The 17,915-nt window shown below is 37.3% G+C and overlaps 1 protein-coding gene and 1 pseudogene across 3 annotated transcripts in view; both read left to right on the top strand.

Annotated features, from left to right (window-relative positions):
• The window catches only part of CDK14 (cyclin dependent kinase 14), a 592,881-nt gene that overhangs the window by 27,802 nt on the left and 547,164 nt on the right, over window positions 1–17,915 (top strand). The window lies entirely within an intron of this gene.
• LOC129040985 (Golgi apparatus membrane protein TVP23 homolog B-like) lies at window positions 7,881–8,620 on the top strand (annotated as a pseudogene).

Raw genomic sequence — 17,915 nt, 5'->3', positions numbered from 1 at the left:
TTCTGTTTTCACAGTGGAGCTTTGTCTGGGACCCAGGTTTCCTGCCCTCTCACCCTCACCCCCTTATTCTGCTTCTCCTGAAAAGGTCAGGATTAAAAGACATTGCATTCAGCATCAGATTAGGGGAGGTATGTGACCTAGAAACCCTAGCAATGTGGATTTCAAAAAGGTAGTTATTTCTTCTATTTCATAACATTAATGACAAGTAATGAGTCACTCTCTAATTTGTCTGTTCAGACAAACGCATTTTGTTCTCTATGTTCTGTGTTTCTGTGTTCTAGATTTATGGACCTGAATGCTTAATTTTACATAGCAGTGAGAAACATAAATCCTATTTTGTATTCTTTAGGTGCCTCAAGAGCCAACAGCTCAAACTGTGGAGGCAGTATTGGCAGTTTGGCTAAGAGGAAAGAGAGAAGTGGCTAGCAACCATCCCCTGAGAACAGGAGAAAATGAGATATTTCTGACAGCATTACAAACTGGAGCAGAGGTTTGGTGATAACAGGAAGCTGCTTATGAGAAGGATTTAGCATTAGATATGGATTTGAAACTCTGCTCCACCACTTAGTAGCTTTGTTACCATGAAAGACAGTTGCTTAATCTCCCTGAGCTTCAGCGTCCTCATCTGCGAGTGAAGGCTGTGAGGCAGTCTCATATATTATAGGGCGATAAGTCAGGATGCTGGAACCAGCTGCCCGGTGTCATAAACCTGTAGTCAGTCATATCCAGGCTCCAACACTCCTTGGCTATGTGATACTTAACATCTTGATGCCTCAGCTTCCTCATCTCGAACAGGAGGATGCTAATAATACTTAGCTCATAGGGTTGATAGGATCACAACAGTTTTAAAACATGTAAAACACTTAAAACAGTGAATGGCTCATAGTAAATTCTCTACTAAAAGTTAATTGTGTCTGGGCACAGTGGCTTATAATCTCAGTGCTTTGGGAGATCGAGGAAGGAGGACTGCTTGAGACAAGCCTGGGCAATATAACAAGACCCCAGTTCTAAAAAATAAAAAAAACCTGGCCAGGCGTGGTGACACACGCCCGTTGTCCTAGCTACTCAGAAGGCTGAGGCAGGAGGATGGCTTGAGTCCAGGAGTGCAAGGCTGAAGTGCACTGCAATGGCTTCACTGCCCTCCAGCCTGGGCAACATAGCCAGACTCTGTCTTTTAAAAAAGTTACTTTTAAGTGGAATAAGTTATGGTAGTACCTGCCATGTACATTAAGCTTTCAACTGATTAGTTTCTTCCTCTCCTATTTAGATGTTTTGAGGTTAAGCCTAATGAAAGCAATTCAAAAACCACTAAAATACAATTATTTTAATATTTGCATCACATTTAATTCGTGTAATTATTGATCTCTTAAACCTTGGACATTCATTTTTTAAATGTAGTATTTTAAATGTAATATTTTTGCACTATTAATCACTTAAAATATTGTGTTATATCATGTCTAGGAAATTCATTATAGGCCTTTCTAAGAGAGAAGGCTTTGTGATAAAAGCCAGCTGCCCAGACTTTTCCAAACCCTCCTCACCCATCCCCCAGCATGCTACAGAAGCAGCAGGCTGGCAGAGGTCCAGATTTCCTAAGTGATGGGATTGTTCCCCGGGCCAGGAATGAGAGGAATCTGCCTAGATTGGAGATGGCTTTAGCTACTTTGCTTTTCTTCATACTCGTAGTCTTATTCCCAAACTGAATCTGACCCAGCATCATTTTCCATTATTGAAGATGTTTTAACACTGTGTGTGGAGGTCTTGCTATTTAAACAATGATTTCTGAATCTACTTTTTAATTCCATGGGAGCTTTTCCGTTTTTCTTTGTACTATGGAAGAAGAACTATGAGTTAATTTTAATTTATAGTTATACCTCTGCAAATCAATACAATCTTTCTGTGACTTCCACTGGTAGCACCATTCTTGATCTGAGGCAAGTATTGGGATTGTGGTTTTACTTTCCCATTTACTTAGAGGCGGGAAGGTTTAGTTATTTGAATGCCTTAGACCAGGAAATTATTGGCTATTGTCAGTGGAATTTGTTTATCTTTTCCACCCCTACATTCCTAGGCTGTGAGAGAACTGGTCATCACTGTGATTGCACTTCAGTTTTTATCAGTTCCTCCCCCAGCGCTATTTTTATTAAATACTTGATGTTTCTCTCTTCTTTGGGTATAAATTTAGAGACCCTCAGGCAGACATTTCTGAAAGGGTTCTCTTACTCAGCTGTTAAAATGAAAAGATCAATACTGCCAAGCACCTCTTTTTGTTTGGCTACCTCCAAAATTCGTGTTTTCTGCAGTTATTCTCTAGGATTATCTGTAGATTATCTGTAGATTATCTGTAATTTCTATAATTTATCTATAGATTATAATCTAAACTGAAGATTGATGCATGTATAATTCGAATGAGCTTCTCGACCAGCACTGTTCAATACATAAATAATGCAAACTTCATGTCATTAAAATTTTTCTTGTAGTTACATTAAAAAAGTAAAAGAAGCCAAGTGTTGTGGCTGAGGCCTGTAGTCCTAGGTCTTTCAGAGGCTAAGGTGGGAGGATGGCTTGAGGCCAGGAGTTGGCGACCAGCCTGGGCAATATAGTGAAACCTCGTCTCTACAAAAAAATAAAATTAGCCAGGTGTGATGTGTGTCTGTCATGTAGTCCTAGCTGCTCCACAGGTTGAGGTGGGACGATCACTTGAGCCCAGAGTTTGAGGCTGCAGTGAGCTCTGATTGCACCATCGCACTCCAGTCTCGGTGATAGAATAAGACCCTGTCTCAAAAAACAAAACAAAACAAAAACAACAAAAAACAAAAACAAAACAAAACAAAAAACAGAAAAGTAAAAGAAACAGATGACTTTACTTTTATTATACTTGAAAAACCCCATATATAAAAATATAATTTGGACATTAAAGTTATTATTGAGATATTTTACTCTTTTTGTATTGGTTTAAAAATCTGCTTGTGTACTTTATTATACATCTCAATTTAGACTAGCCACATTTCAGGTGCTCATTAGCCACATGTGGCTAGTGGCTACTATTGGTCAGCACAGGTTTTTTTTTTTTTTTTTTTTTGACAGGGTCTCCTTTTTTGCCCAGGTTGGGGTGCAGTAGTGCAATCATGGCTCACTGTAGCATCACCCTCCCAAGCTCAAGTGATTTTCCCACCTCAGCCTCCCAAGTAGCTGTGATTACACGTACATGCTACCACACCTGGCTAAGTTTTAAAAATTTTTTGTAGAGACAGAGGTCTCACTGTGTTGCCCAGGCTGGACTCAAACTCCTGGGCTCAAGCAATCCTCGTGTTTTGGCCTCCAAAACTGCTGGGATTGTAGGCATGAGCCACTGTGCCCGGCTAGCACAGATCTTTACTGTAACTTTTCTTCTTACTATAAAAGGCATTGCATTGTACTGGCAATTATTTTCCCATCAAAGTGGCCTAGAAAAGAGACATGAATCTGGCCTCATGTCTTTGCTTATAATTAACACATTTCTAGAGAGATTTCCTTTGTTAGAAAAACTAATTGTGGGATTAATGATCTCAGAACGTGAATTCAACTGTAGCACCTAAACAGGTGCTACTGAAGTCACCTAAACAGCAGGCTGAATTCTTGACCAATAGTGATAAAAATTGCTTTGTCTTATGGTAGGAGTAGCATTCAGGACAAGACTCAGCATTTAGCAAAATCCCTGGAGGCATTCTCCCACATAGGAGTCGTGCAACTCAGTTTTATGCTCCTAAAATCTACTGCAAAGCTGTGAATGCTTTTTGTTTGTGATTTGCACTTCATTTTTTTTCTTCTCAATTATTATTATTTTTTGAGACAGGGTATTGCTCTACTAGTCCAGAGTACAGTGGTGCAAATATGGCTCATTACAGCCTTGACCTCCCAGGGTCAAGTGATCCTCCCATTTCAGCCTCCCAAGTAGCTGGGACCACAGGTGTGTGCCACTATCCATGGCAATTTTTATTTTTATTTTTGTAGAGATGGGGTTCTGCTGTGTTGCCCAGATTGGTCTTGAACTCCTGGACTCAAGTGATCTACCTGCCTTAGCCTCCCAAAGTGTTGGGATTATAGGCATGAGCCACCGTGCCTGGCCAGAAAGATGATTTTTTAGGATTGTAGCTTGTTTGCTTTCCTTCCCACCCCAAGATACTTTTGTTATAGCAGCTTGTCTGCTTTCTGTTTCATTTTTCACCCTGATTTTTCCAGGACTCCTCAATCACTTCCAAGTGTTAAAGGCCATTACTGATTCTTAAATGTAGATGGCTATGGCTGAATTTCAGCCATTGAGGGTCCATATGATCTATTCTGCCACAGTCCTTCTCAAACTTCAGTGTGGGTGTGAATCACCTGGGGATCTTGTTAAGATGAAATTTGGGCCAGGCATAGTGGCTCGTGCCTGTAATTCCAGTGACTGGGGAGGCTGATGTAGGAGGATCAGTAGAGGCCAGGAGTTTGAGACCAGCCTAGGCAACATAGTGAGATACCTTGTCTCTAAAAATGTACATATATATTTAAAAAACAACTTAGACAGGCATGGGGTTGCGTGCCTGTAGTCCCAGTTACTCAGGAGACTCAAGGCGGGAGAATCATTTGAGTCCAGATGTTGCAGGCTACAGTGAGTTATGATCACACCCACCACTGCACTCCAGCCTTGGCGACAGAGTGAGACCCTGACCCTTAAGAAGAGAGAGAGACAGAGAGAGAGAGAGAGAGATTGATTTGATGCAGTAGGTCTGAGATGAAAGTTTGCATTTTTCACAGACTCTCAGGTGATGTTGATGCCTCTGGTCCAGAGACCACATAGAGATCTAGTATATGATAGCAAAATGCTGCTGTCTTATACCAGCCTGCAGCAAAGACATTAAAAAAAATGTAGTGAGGTTTTCCACCAAGCTAAAAGTACTTTTTTGTTTTATATATTTTTTTAAAATTCAGAGATGATTTCATTACTGCCTCTTGCTACTACGGTGATTACAAATGCTAGTTATTATTAATATTTTTAAATGACCTTTCATGGCAAAATTATACAGCTGCCAACCCTACTTATGTCTCCAAGTTAATAAAAGAATTTTAGTAATTCACAAACTCCTCAAGTCTGATGCCACCCCACCATCTAAATTAGCAGTTTATAGCTTTCCTTCATGGCATTTATAGTATTTTGTATTGACATAATTACTTGGACAGTTGTTTAATGTCACTTTCCCCACTGTGCTCTAAGCTCTTGCTCTGTATTTTTAATCACTTTGTCCCTAGTGTCTCACTAGCACTGGGTCTGGTGTCTGTCCGTCCCTAGTCAATACTTTTAGGATGGCTTTATTCAGCGGGTCTCAGTAGGAGTGGTACTGCCCCCTAATGGAGTGTTTTGGAAATTCATGGGAACTACTGGTTGTCCCAAAGAATGAAGTGTGCTACTGGTGTTTGGTGGGCAGAGGTTAAAGGGTGCTAGACATTCTGTAGTGTACAGAACAGCTAACTATGTGAATGCTTATTTGATGCATTTTGCAAAATCTTTGAATGTCCCCGTTGGAGATTCAATTGATGAAAAACCTATTTGTAATTACCTAAACCAAAAACCTAACTTGGCTGGGTGCGGTGGCTCACACCTGTAATCCCAGGACTTTGGGAGGCTGAGGTGGGTGGATCACTTGAGGCCAGGAGTTGGAGACCAGCCTGGCCAACATGGTGAAACCCCATTTCTATTAAAAATACAAAAATTAGCCAGGCGTGGTGGCGTGCACCTGTAATCACATCTGCTTGGGAGACTGAGGCACAAGAATCACTTAAGCCTGGGAGGCAGAGGTTGCAGTGAGCCAAGATAGTGGCCAAGATAGCGCTATTGCACTCCAGCCTGGGCAACAGAACGAGACACTATCTCAAAAAAAACAAAAAACAAAAAACAAAAAAAACCACACACAAAAACACATACAAAAAAACAAAAACCCAACTCCATTTAACATTTAAAGACAATTATATTTATGTATGTCCAGTTTTAATACACATACAGTCATGCATCACTAATGATGGGGGCACATTCTGAGAAATGTGTCATGAGGCAGCTTTTTTGTTGTACAGACATCATAGAGTATATTTACACACACCTAGATGGTATAGCCTATTGCACACCTAAGCTATATGGTATAGCCTATTGTTCCTGGGCTGCCTGTATAGTATGTTACTGTAGGTAGTTGTAACACAGTGATAAGTACTTGTGTATCTAAACATAGGAAAGGTATAGTTAAAATATGATACTATAATCTTATAGGACCAGAATTATATATGAAGTTTTTGTTGACTGAAATGTCATTATGCAACACATGACTGTATTCTGAAATTTTCAGAAATGCAGCTGCTGAGTACTTCAAAGGTTGTACTTTGACTTATTAGCAACATTACAAAGTAATGTCTACCATTCTGGCAAATCCCATCCGTAGTAGCAGTGATGTTTGTGATATTTGAATTATTATATATACAACTGCACTAATACACGTTTGTAGGAAATATGATGGTTATGTATATGTGTGTGTGTACATACAAATTTAGCCCTAATTCTAAGTTATCCAATAAAAAATGTTGAGAATATTCAGGTGAATGTTTTTTACTTTTTTAAAATCCAAATTTACCCATTAAAAGTGGTTGCAAGCATCTTACTACATCATTAAATCATTTGGTGGTGTTATCTCTGAGTATTTACATCTTGGGGTGTGTGTGTGTGTGTGTGTGTGTGTGTGTGTGTGTACCTAAATCACACATATGAAAGACAATAAAAGTTAATCTCTTTTATTTTCTTTTTATATTACATTTTGGACTTTATGTTGTTTTTCTTTCTCTGTGTACATACTGTCTCTGTATATTACAAACATTTGCTATCAAAAGGTGGTGGTACTCTGGTAGGATTCAGAACCCCCCTTCTCATGGAAGCAGCATGGAATCAAGGATTTCTGCCTTCTGGTCTTGGTTTATTTCTCTAAGCTGCTCACATAACTTTTCTGAATTTGTTGGGTGATCTACATTATCACTGATAAGGTAAGTCATGACGTGATAAGTCACAGCAGATGTTTCATGAATGACTGGACATGTGGAAAATGCCTTGCTTACATGGTGACTCTTAGCCGGGGCTCCTCAGAAAGGCAAACTGTCCACCTGATACCCACTGTTCTGCTTCACTTGCATTTTCATTTAGGGAGAGCAGACCACCTTGGAGGAAGGGATTTGGCTAATGATAAGGTATGAGGTAGAGTGGGGAATTATGGTAGTGGTGGGGTAGTATTAATGAGTGAATAAAAGCAGAGTATGTTTTACCTTTCTGGGAAGCAGTTTAGATCCTTAGACTAGGCGCCACTATTGTAAGGATTTTTTGACAGTTCCATGTTTATCTGTTTCTTAGTGATTAACAAAGAAACCCATGAAGACTTATAGACTGGGGAGACTTTTGCATCTTGTTCAGCAGTTGGTTTGGAGTGGACCACAAAACTCAGAGGCAAAAGAGTAGTGCACAGTGTACACAGTTGGTAACAAGAAAGGCCCTCGGGGACTGGGTTACGAGGTTTCGCAGCAGAAAGTCCCTTCAAGCACATGATTTTAGTCTGCCTAGATCTGGCTAGAATGTTGCTCTTTAATTGGAACTAGAAAGATACAGGAAGCTCAAGGGTAAATGGCACTGGAAAAAGGTCACTGAAGGTGAATCCATTTAAGATGAAGATCAAGGAACTAGCGCATGGCTGCCATGTTGCAGCAGGACAGTAATGATGACACTGAAGATGTTTCACCCTTCAATGCAGAAGAGAAGACAACTTAATAGACCAAAAATGCCTCTCAGAATAGGGGATTAAAAACAATAGACCAAATAAAGATTAGACACCCAATAGCATAATTTTTCTATTTACTCCTTTGAGTCCATGCAGTTATAATCCATCTTCTCTGTGAATTGCTCAGCAGCAGTTATACTGCCTGGATGGTGACAGTTCTCTTGTTGCCATGTGATTTGGGGGCAGTGAAGACTGTCACAGGTAGACTAATGGTGGACCTGCATTGGTGGAATCATACTGATGAAGATGAGAAGAACCACTAGGTGTCCAGGAAGAGCCACTGGGAGTCCAGGAAGGCATCCCCTTAAGATAACAAAACTGTCTCAGAGGCTGAATCAAGGATCTTTTGGTTGGGCTTTATTGCCTGTTCAGTGCTATGGGTGGTAATTGCCTTTAGTGCCCTCTTCTTTTTTGGAGTAAAGTGATTGGCAGTGGTTATCATGGGTGTGGTGCTGCAAGATGCCAACCTATATGGTTATATCAGGTATAAAGTTGGCAGTAGAAGGAATTTAACCAGCATGGCTATCTTGTACCCTGGAAAGCAGTTTTTAAGACAAAACAGTAAAGATAATCTGACTTCCAGACTAGAGAGAATGCTCTTATATCTTTTATTATGTTGGGGAATGAAGACATTTTTGACACTGAACCTTTTAGTGCCCAGTCCATGTTGTAATGAGGAGTGTTGGCTCTATTTTTCCACTTAAAACTTTACTTGTTTTAAAAAAAGGGAAATTAGTTTTTATATTAAGTTTTTATTTTCTTTCCAGTAGTTGGGGCTAGAAAGTATGTTGTCACTAGAAACATTGTGAAAATTTATCTTACAGGCTGGGCACAGTGGCTCACACCTGTAATCCCAGCCCTTTGGGAAGCCGAGGTGGGCGGATCACCTGAGGTCAGGAGTTCGAGACCAGCCTGGCCAACATGACGAAACCCCATCTCTACTAAAAATACAAAAATTAGCTGGGTGTGGTGGCACATGCCTGTAGTCTGTAGTCTCAGCTACTCGGGAGACTGAGGCAGGAGAATTGCTTCAATCTGGGAGGTGGAGGTTGCAGTAAGCCGAGATTGTGCTACTGCACTCCAGCCTGGGCGACAAAGTGAAACTCTGTCTCAAAAAAAAAAAAAATTGTTTTATAGTGTACATAGGTATGCACATAGGCATATAATATCAATATGTCCCAAATTAATGAAAATGTGTTGATTTACATAACTATGGGACTTTTGCATTTTGATTCATAGAACATGAGAGGATGTTAGTCTGTCTCAAAACTGTATGTTTACATATTATTTATGTAGACTATTTTCAGAAGTAAATTGTGCTTCCATGATAAAAGTGAGCATTTTGGCTTATGCATAAGTTAGAAATAATTATTAATTTTTAATATGTACCTCATGGTAAAATTTCTTAGATATATGCACACAATTAAAAACCAAATTTGGGTCAGTTGTGTTAACTGGTTTCTAAAATTTTGTTTATTTTTATTTGTAACAATTCATTTACTCAAGGCCCAATTAATACAAATGGAATCATCATAGTTTATGTTTAAGGAATATACAGAGATTGCTACTGTTCCATTTATTTTATAGTAAGGATAGGCAAATTTTACTTTGGAGCTTCCTACAAGCTGTTCAGTGGTCCTTGAGCTAATAAAATCTAGCTTTTACTTCTAAAAGAGCATTATTCATACGTCATAATGACAGTAATCATTTAAATACTTGGCATAATAAATGCCTAAAAGACATTTTATTTTATAAATCTTTTTTTTCTTGCTATGACGGGTATATTGTAAATCATGCATTTGTATTAATGGTATTTCTTAAAGCAGTAGATGTAACTGTAAGCTAAATTAATCTACAAACTATTCTAGGCATCCGTATATGCTGTTGTAGGTACTGTAAACTTTGTTGGAGACTTTAGTCAGCAGATTATGTTGTGAATATATTTGTACTTTGTTAAAATATTTTAAAAGATGTTTAATTGAATAAGTGTCTTTTTTGGACTAGTAGCTGTGAAGGTATAAAATTTTATATTTGTATAAAACTGCTGTTTATAGAGCAAAAGAAGATGAAGATAAAAAATTTATGGTTAATATGCATAAAAAGTTTGATTAGAATTGAGTCTTTTAAAAAATAAATGGATAATCATCAAAAGAAAGTTTGTTCCAGTGTTTATTTGCAAGTATATGCTAATTATTAGGAAAAAACAAATGAATTCAGTAAGGTTTTTTGGGGAATAAGTTTTCTGACAGTTTATATGGTAAAACAATACACTATCCTTTGCATAAGCATAATCATAAAGAGGGTCCATCTTAATTTTTCCATTATTTTTTACATTTGATATGCATTTTATTCTCTTTTAAAGCATCTATAAATTTGTAGTTTTCTTCTTCTTTGATTATTATGAAGAGGATCCTGAGAGCCTCATTTTTTGTGGTCTTGTTATTTAAGCAGGTTTCCAGAATTACTTTCATCAGTCTTATGGAATATTGTCTATTTTGCAAGATTTGTAGTTGATTTGTTTGCATTTTAATGCCATTGGTGGTAAGGGCAGGCAGGGAGGACTGTTTAAGTGCTAAGCTGATTTCATAAGTGATTGGTTTCCTAGAGAATATTTTTGAATTGTGACAACTAAGTTTGGGGATAAATATTTAAATAATGAGTCCCCTTATAAATTCTTTGTGTATTTGGTGGTGCCAGTTTGGCAATCAGAATCTTTTCAAGGGCTAAAGTGTGTTTATTCTCCACAGTTTCTATCACAGGGTCTTATTCAAGATTAGTTTTCATTAAATGCTTGTTGGATGAAATTGATGACTATTATGAATTTATATTCTTCCATGATTTCATATTTGCAAAGTTTCTCAGAGTCACTCAAGATTGCCATTGTAAAATTTAGTGTAACATCTTTTTTTTAATGTCATACTTTGTAAGGTGATATTTTAATCTAAAATTTAGATCATTGCTGTTAAGTATTTGTTTCAAAGAGAACACTTTGTTCTTTGAAATAGATACTAATTTAAAAAAACACACTGGCTAGCTGTGCAGAGATCTTTCCCTTTAATGTTATGAGCAATTATAAATCAAAACCAAAGAGATGCCTCGTAAAATTGTGAATATTCTGAAAACAATGAACCAATGAAGCATCTTCTTCTGCTTCTAACAAAGATAACACTAGAGTTAATGGAAGTGCCATATGCCTAGGGGAAGATGTCATCAAGACAAACATTTAGTTTGTCAAAGTGACATTTAGACGACTGTAAGCAATATTAATCTAGTCATGAGCTCTTGTCAAGCTTAAGTCTGATTTTAATTAAAAGTAGCTATTTTAGGCTTATTTATATATCACTGTCTAGTGTGGCAAGTGATTGGAAGCCATCAAACTTTTAGGGTAAAAATAGAAAAGAACGTAAAATTAATCAGCATTTGGGTATATTTTTACCAAATGCTTAATACAACCCTACTTGGTTATTTCAGTTTGCTTTGACTGCTTTGACCCACCCTATTTCATGAATTATTAGAGAAAGTAAGCTCCTTTCTCTATATAGGGTACCACTTCTAACCTATATAGAAAGAGGTGTTAGCAAATGAGACTTTATGTAATATGACAAGAATTCATTGTGCATAATGAAGGGAGCACAACCATCTCTAAGATCCTCTATAGCAGGGGTCCCAATCCCTGGGCCACCGACTGGTACTGTGGCCTGTTAGAAACTGGGCTGCACAGCCAAAGGTGAGCAGTGGGCAAGCAAGCATTACTGCCTGAGCTCCGCCTCCTGTCAGACCGATGGGGGCATTAGATTTTCGTAGGATCATGAATTCTATTGTGAACTGAGCACACAAGGGATCTAGGTTACATGTTTATGAGAATCTAATGCCTGATGATCTGTCACTGTCACACGTCACTAGATGGGACTGTCTAGTTGCAGGAAACAAGCTCAGGGCTTCCACTGGTTCTACATTATGGTGAGTTGTATAATTATTTTATTATATATTACAATGTAATAATAATAGAAATAAAGTGCACAATAAATGTATTGCAGTTGAATCATCCTGAAACCAATTCCCACCACCCCAGCCCTCTGTTTCTGGAAAAATTGTCTTCCATGAAACCAGTCCTTGGTGTCAAAAAAGTTGGAGACTGCTGCTCCATGGCAGCTGTCTTCTAACTGGGGAACCTGTACACTTAAGGAAACTTTCCAAGAGGTATGTACACCTCAAAAGTTAGAAGGGAGTTGATTTCCAGATCCTTACCTTGTGATGTATTTTTTCTGGAAATTGATATCCCTTCAAAACACACCCATGGTTTGGGTATCTCCTACCTTTTCTTCTGCCATGTCCTTTACTTTTATATTTATTTGTTTATTTATTTATTTTTAAGGCAGTCAAAAGCAATGGGAGTGGAGAAGGAATAAAGAAATCTGTAATTGGTCGTGATCAATTAGTTGTAAACACCACTGCACTCAGACCAGCCTGCCATATCCTTTTCTGTTTTACATAAAACCACTCTCCTCCATCTGTAATCTTACCATGGTATATTGACCCAAGGTTTTCAAAGTCCTGATCATCAAAGGACTAGTTTATAGTTTTGATGTCAGGCAAATCTTCAGACTCTTAACTATCTCCCACCCTGTTAAGCAATTCATTACCAATGAAATTTTTTCCTTATGTTTAATAACTATCACAGTAAACGTGCTTTTTGTTTAATATTAATAATGATAATTAATCTAGAAGAAAAATATTAAAGCCTAGAGTTTTGTGGTCACAGGAAATCAAAGCCATTTAAAAATTTTAAAGTATGTATGAAATTTTATGATGCAGAGAAATATGATAGAGTATTTGTAAGTCAGTACAAGACTTTAAGCATAAATGTATTTATTTCATTAGGTTGAAATTTGGATGGAGAGGAGGAATGAAATATGATTTCAAGGAGGAAAGCATACAATGTAAATTTTAAAAGTCTTGTTAATGTATGTTTTATATGGATTATGGTGGGAATAAAATATGATATTTAGGTTTCTCTGGATACATTTAAAAGAATAATATTAAGAAAGTGAAAAGACAGGCCTCTGTGGTTTGATCTCTTTGAGATCATCAAAGTGTTCTAAAGTTGATTTTGTGGATGTTTGGCACAACTCTAAAAAAACCATTGAAAGCCTCTGTGGCTTGTCTTTTCACTTTCTTAATATTATTCTTTTAAATATATCCAGAGAAATAAAAATTTTACAAATCACATACCTGATAAAGGGACTGGTATCCAGAATATATAAAGAACTCTTACAACTCAATAATAAAAGACAACCCAATTAAAATTCTTGGCAAAGGATCTGAACAGATGTTTCTTCAAAGAGGATATACAAATGGCCAATAAACATATGAAAAGGTGCTGAACTTTATTAGCCATCAGGGAAATTCAAATCAAAACCATCATGAGCTACCACTTCACGGGGAAATTAAAATCAAAATCATGATGAGCTACCTAGGATAGCCTGAATAAAAAAACAAAAACAAAAACAGGTAATTGCAAATGTTGATGAGGATGTGAATAATTGAAACTCTCATACCCTGGGACTGCAAAATGATTCACCTGCTTTGGAAAACAGTCTGTAGTTCCTCAAATAGTTAAACATAGAATTATGACATGATCCAGTAATTCCACTCCAATTATATACCCGAGAGAAATGAGAACGTGTCGACACAGAAACTTTTGCACGAAAGGACAGAGCAGCATTGTTCATACTAGCCAAAATGTGGGAACAATCCCAATGTCCATCATCTGATGAATGGATAAAGTGCAGCATATCTATATAATGAAATGTTATTCATTAATAGAAAGAAGTGAAGTACTGATAGATGCTGCAACATGAGTGAACTTTGATAACATTATGCTAAATGAAAGAAGCTAGTCACAAAGGACCACATATTGTATGATTCAGTTTATATGAAATGTCCAAAATAGGTAAATCTATAGAGACAGAAAGTAGATTAATGGTTGCTTAGGGCTGAGGTGGAAGTAGTGGTGGGGAGGAGATGATGGGGTGGGGTGGGGGATTGACAGCTGCGGCTCTCTTTGAGATCATCAAAATGTTCTAAAATGGATTTTGTTGATGTTTGGCACAACTCTGTGAATATACTAAAAACCATTTGTATTAGTTCATTTTCACACTGCTGATGAAGATATACCCTAGACTGGGCAATTTACAAAAGAAAAAGGTTTAATGGACTTACAGTTCCACGTGTCTGGGGAGGCCTCACAATCATGGCAGAAGGTGAAAGGCACATCTCACATGGTGGCAGACAAGAGAGAGAGCTTGTGCAGGAAAACTCCCATTTTTAAAACCGTCAGATCTTGTGAGACTTACTATCACGAGAACAGTAAGGGAAAGACCTGCCTCCCTGATTCAGTTATCTCCCACTGGCTCCCTCCCACAACACATGGGAATTATGGGAGCTACAAGATGAGATTTGAGTTGGGGACACAGAGCCAAACCATATCACCGTTGAACTGTACACTTCAAATGAGTGAATTGTATAGTATGTAAATTATACCTCAAGCTGTTTAAAGAAATAATAGTTTCATTTTTAAAAGTCTGTGTTTACAATATGCCAGAAATGACATACTTTGCATTCTCAAATACACATGTGATGAACTGTTGCACATATCACCTTAAACATTTAAAAAAATGCAGTCTTAAATTACCAGTTTTAATGGTTGCATAATATTTCAATAAGTTGATGTGGGATACTTTGCTCATTTTCCTCCTATATAAGTACTTTCTCATATTTTGATGTTTTAAATACGAATTTCTATACCTGCTAATTTTCTTCTTTTGCTGCTTTCTTTGGATGAAATTCTGACTGACACTCAGAAAAAATGAATAGATTGCTGAGTTTTTTTAAATTAAATTTTTATTATTTATTTTTTATAGAGACAGGGTTTCGCCATGTTGGCCAGGCTGATCTCAAACTCCTGGCCTCAAGTGATCTGCCTGCCTTGGCCTCCCAAAGTGCTGGGATTGCAGGTATGAGCCACTGTGCCTAGCATGAATTGGGATTGCTGAGATTTCTTGCATAGGTATTGCCATGTTACTTTTCTGAAGGGCTGAACCAATTTTTATCATTTACATTTTTTTTACTATTAAGTATATAATTTGTTCCACAGTAAATGTTTAAAGCTGTATTCCTTTGAGTATCTAAGTAAATTATTGTTAAACCTCCATTTGTTTCCTATTACTGCCTTGAGAGTGATGAAAGTTATTTATTAAATGACCTCGTACTGAATACCCACCCTGTGTCAGAACTTGTGCCAGATACTAGAGACTGGAGATGCAAAGTGAGAAAGGCTTAGTTTCGCACTCAGAAAAGTTCCACATCTCGTGGGGAAATAATTACAGTAGGTAACATGAAGGCTTCAAGTATAAAAAGATGTTTGAGGAGGTACCTGGAGGATGTGGCCAGCATAGGAGGGGAGGTGACATGTATGTGCAGCTCAAAAGATGAGCAGACCTTCGCCTGGAGGCAAGGTGAGGACAAAGAGGGGGCGTTGGTGGTGCAGTTACACACACAGCCTCCAAACACTGTGATCTGGGCAAGCAGTTCTCACAGTTTCCCTTTGACTGAAGAGTTGTCGGCTCTTTTGTGTTTCTAATTTATTCATTAGTACATTTGGTTGTTTTCTTTGTTTTTGATAATATGCTCTGTTCTTTGCATTCCATACACATATTAATAGTAATGTTAAATGTTACTTTGAAGACAAATGTTTCCTTTTGGTCTGTCCTTTGACTTTTTATTTTTCATCATATTTTTACATTCTGGGATTGTGATGATTTGTTTTGATATACACCATATGGAAATTTCTTAATTTATAACATTATGGATTTAGCTGGTCCAGTAGTAGCAAAGCTTTGTTTCTTAAGGTGGTTTTCCTGCTAAGTATGAGAAGAGTTGTAAAATATATGTGGTGCCCTTATTTCTCATGCCCAAGCTCTTTCTATGTCGAACCGCTTTATAATAATATAGCGTGACATTAACTTGATGGCTGAGTTAGGAAGCCAGATGACAGCTTCTCTTTATTTCCCGTCTTCTCAGGGTAGAATGGCTTCATTCACTTGATCTGAAGAGCCAAACCGACAACCCTACTCTGGGCCTCCACAGGTCTGTGGCAGCAGTAAATTGAAAAACCTGTTCACATCTCAACAGCCTCAAATTTTTATTGTTTTAGCAATATAGTAGATAGTAAGGAGTGAAAGGATATAAATCAGATGGAAAGGGAATTGGTATGGACTGAATTGTGTCTCCCTTCAAAATTCATATGTTGAAGCCCCAACCTTCAATGTGACTGTATTTGTTGATAAGGCCTTTATGGAAGTAGTTAAAATTAAATGAGATCATAAGAGTAGGGCCCTGATCTAGTTGGGTTAGTGTCCTTATGTTGAAGAGATAACAGAGAACTCTCTCTCCCTCTCCCCCGTGTGAGTATACAGCAAGAAGGCAGCTAGGAAAAGGGTCCTGACCAGGAACCAAACCCTGCTGGACCTTGATCTTGGACTTCCCAGTCCCCAAAACTAAGAAAATCAGTTTTGGTTGTTTAAGTCAACCAGTCCATGGTATTTTATTATTGCAGCCTGAGCAGATGAAAACAGACATAATGATAATAACCAGAACAATTATTTATTACCTAACATATATCCATTTTGGATTCACTTAAAGCCAAGTATGAGTTAAGTCATATCTTTATCTCCATTTTCCTGGTGGGTAATCTAATCATCAAGTAACTTCCCTCAGGTCTCTGTGCCGGGAAGGTGAGTCTGTGGATCCTTGTTGAGCTTATGTCTAATTTAGGTAACAGCTCTATGTAATTCATTTATATATTTTAGAGGAAAAGAGACTCAACAGCAACCACAAGTAGACTACAAACACCTGCACAAATATGTTTGGGAAACTCACATCCTCTTCTTAGTGGATATGCATTTAATATTCAAGACTTTGTGAAATCCTACATTGAAGAAACCTGTTTAACTTTACTTTCTCAGAATACTTCCTAGGGGCATCTCTGGTGATACCATGGGTAACAATGTTTCTTGGACATCAGTTTGGGAAGTGCATCTGAGAGTGGTCGTTAGATTCCTGCACTCACCACCATAGGCCTATTCAATTTAAAACATACTTAAATGTTGATGAGCATGCATACTTATTACAATTTATTGAACTAAAAAATGTAGTGAGATATACATTTATGTTACTTCAAGAAATTCAGTTGAATTTAGCTTTTCTTTTGCATAAAGATTAGACAAAACCTTAAGGTAGATGGTTATGAATTTTAGACATCTTACTGCTAAGAAAAGAAAGTAGATGGCTCTATAAAAGTAAGCTTTTTTATTATTATTTTAGTGAGCACCAAATGTGGCAGGCATTTCTGTAGGACAGAAAGGATGAGAGTTCCAGTCTCATGGAATTTATATTGTATAGAGATGTGGAGATTAAGGGTTACATGTGTTCTTCTCAACATGTTTATATATGTATATATATTTTACAAATTATTATAGTTGGAAGGTTTTTTGCACATTCTGGCCTTGGCCACTTGGTATTTTCTTCATAAATACATCCTCAGTTTTTTTCAGGTATTAATATTTTGATTATGGAAATGGACTTTGGGCCTATGCTTGGCTTACAGTGTTTCAGTCCACAAATGAATCTTATTTTTAATTATTAAATGAATGATTTCTTTTTAAATAACCTTAAAATGATTTAAAATCTCTGAAGAGACTTGTTAGTTTTATCCTTTTTTTTTTCCCGTAACTCAAAAGCAGTTTTAAAAATCTACACATTTGCCAGGTTTGAATTGAAAACATTTGAGCATCTGAGTGAAGGTGTTGGTGATGGTTTTTTCTTTAATCTCATGATAACATCACTTAAATAATTTATAAGAAAAATCCTGGGTATTTTCCTCCTTTTTTTTTAGGGATGAGATCTCACTCTGTCATCAGTCTTTTAAAAGTAGGTCTTACTACATACTTGATAACACTTAAAATGAATGTTTTTAGACAGTTATAATTTATTTATAGTTAGATGAACCAAACAGCCTTTAACTTCTGTTGCTAA

The sequence above is a fragment of the Pongo pygmaeus genome, chromosome 6 (assembly GCF_028885625.2).
Source record: "Pongo pygmaeus isolate AG05252 chromosome 6, NHGRI_mPonPyg2-v2.0_pri, whole genome shotgun sequence".
Lineage (NCBI taxonomy): Eukaryota > Metazoa > Chordata > Mammalia > Primates > Hominidae > Pongo > Pongo pygmaeus.
This window is presented reverse-complemented; position numbering and strand designations above follow the sequence as displayed.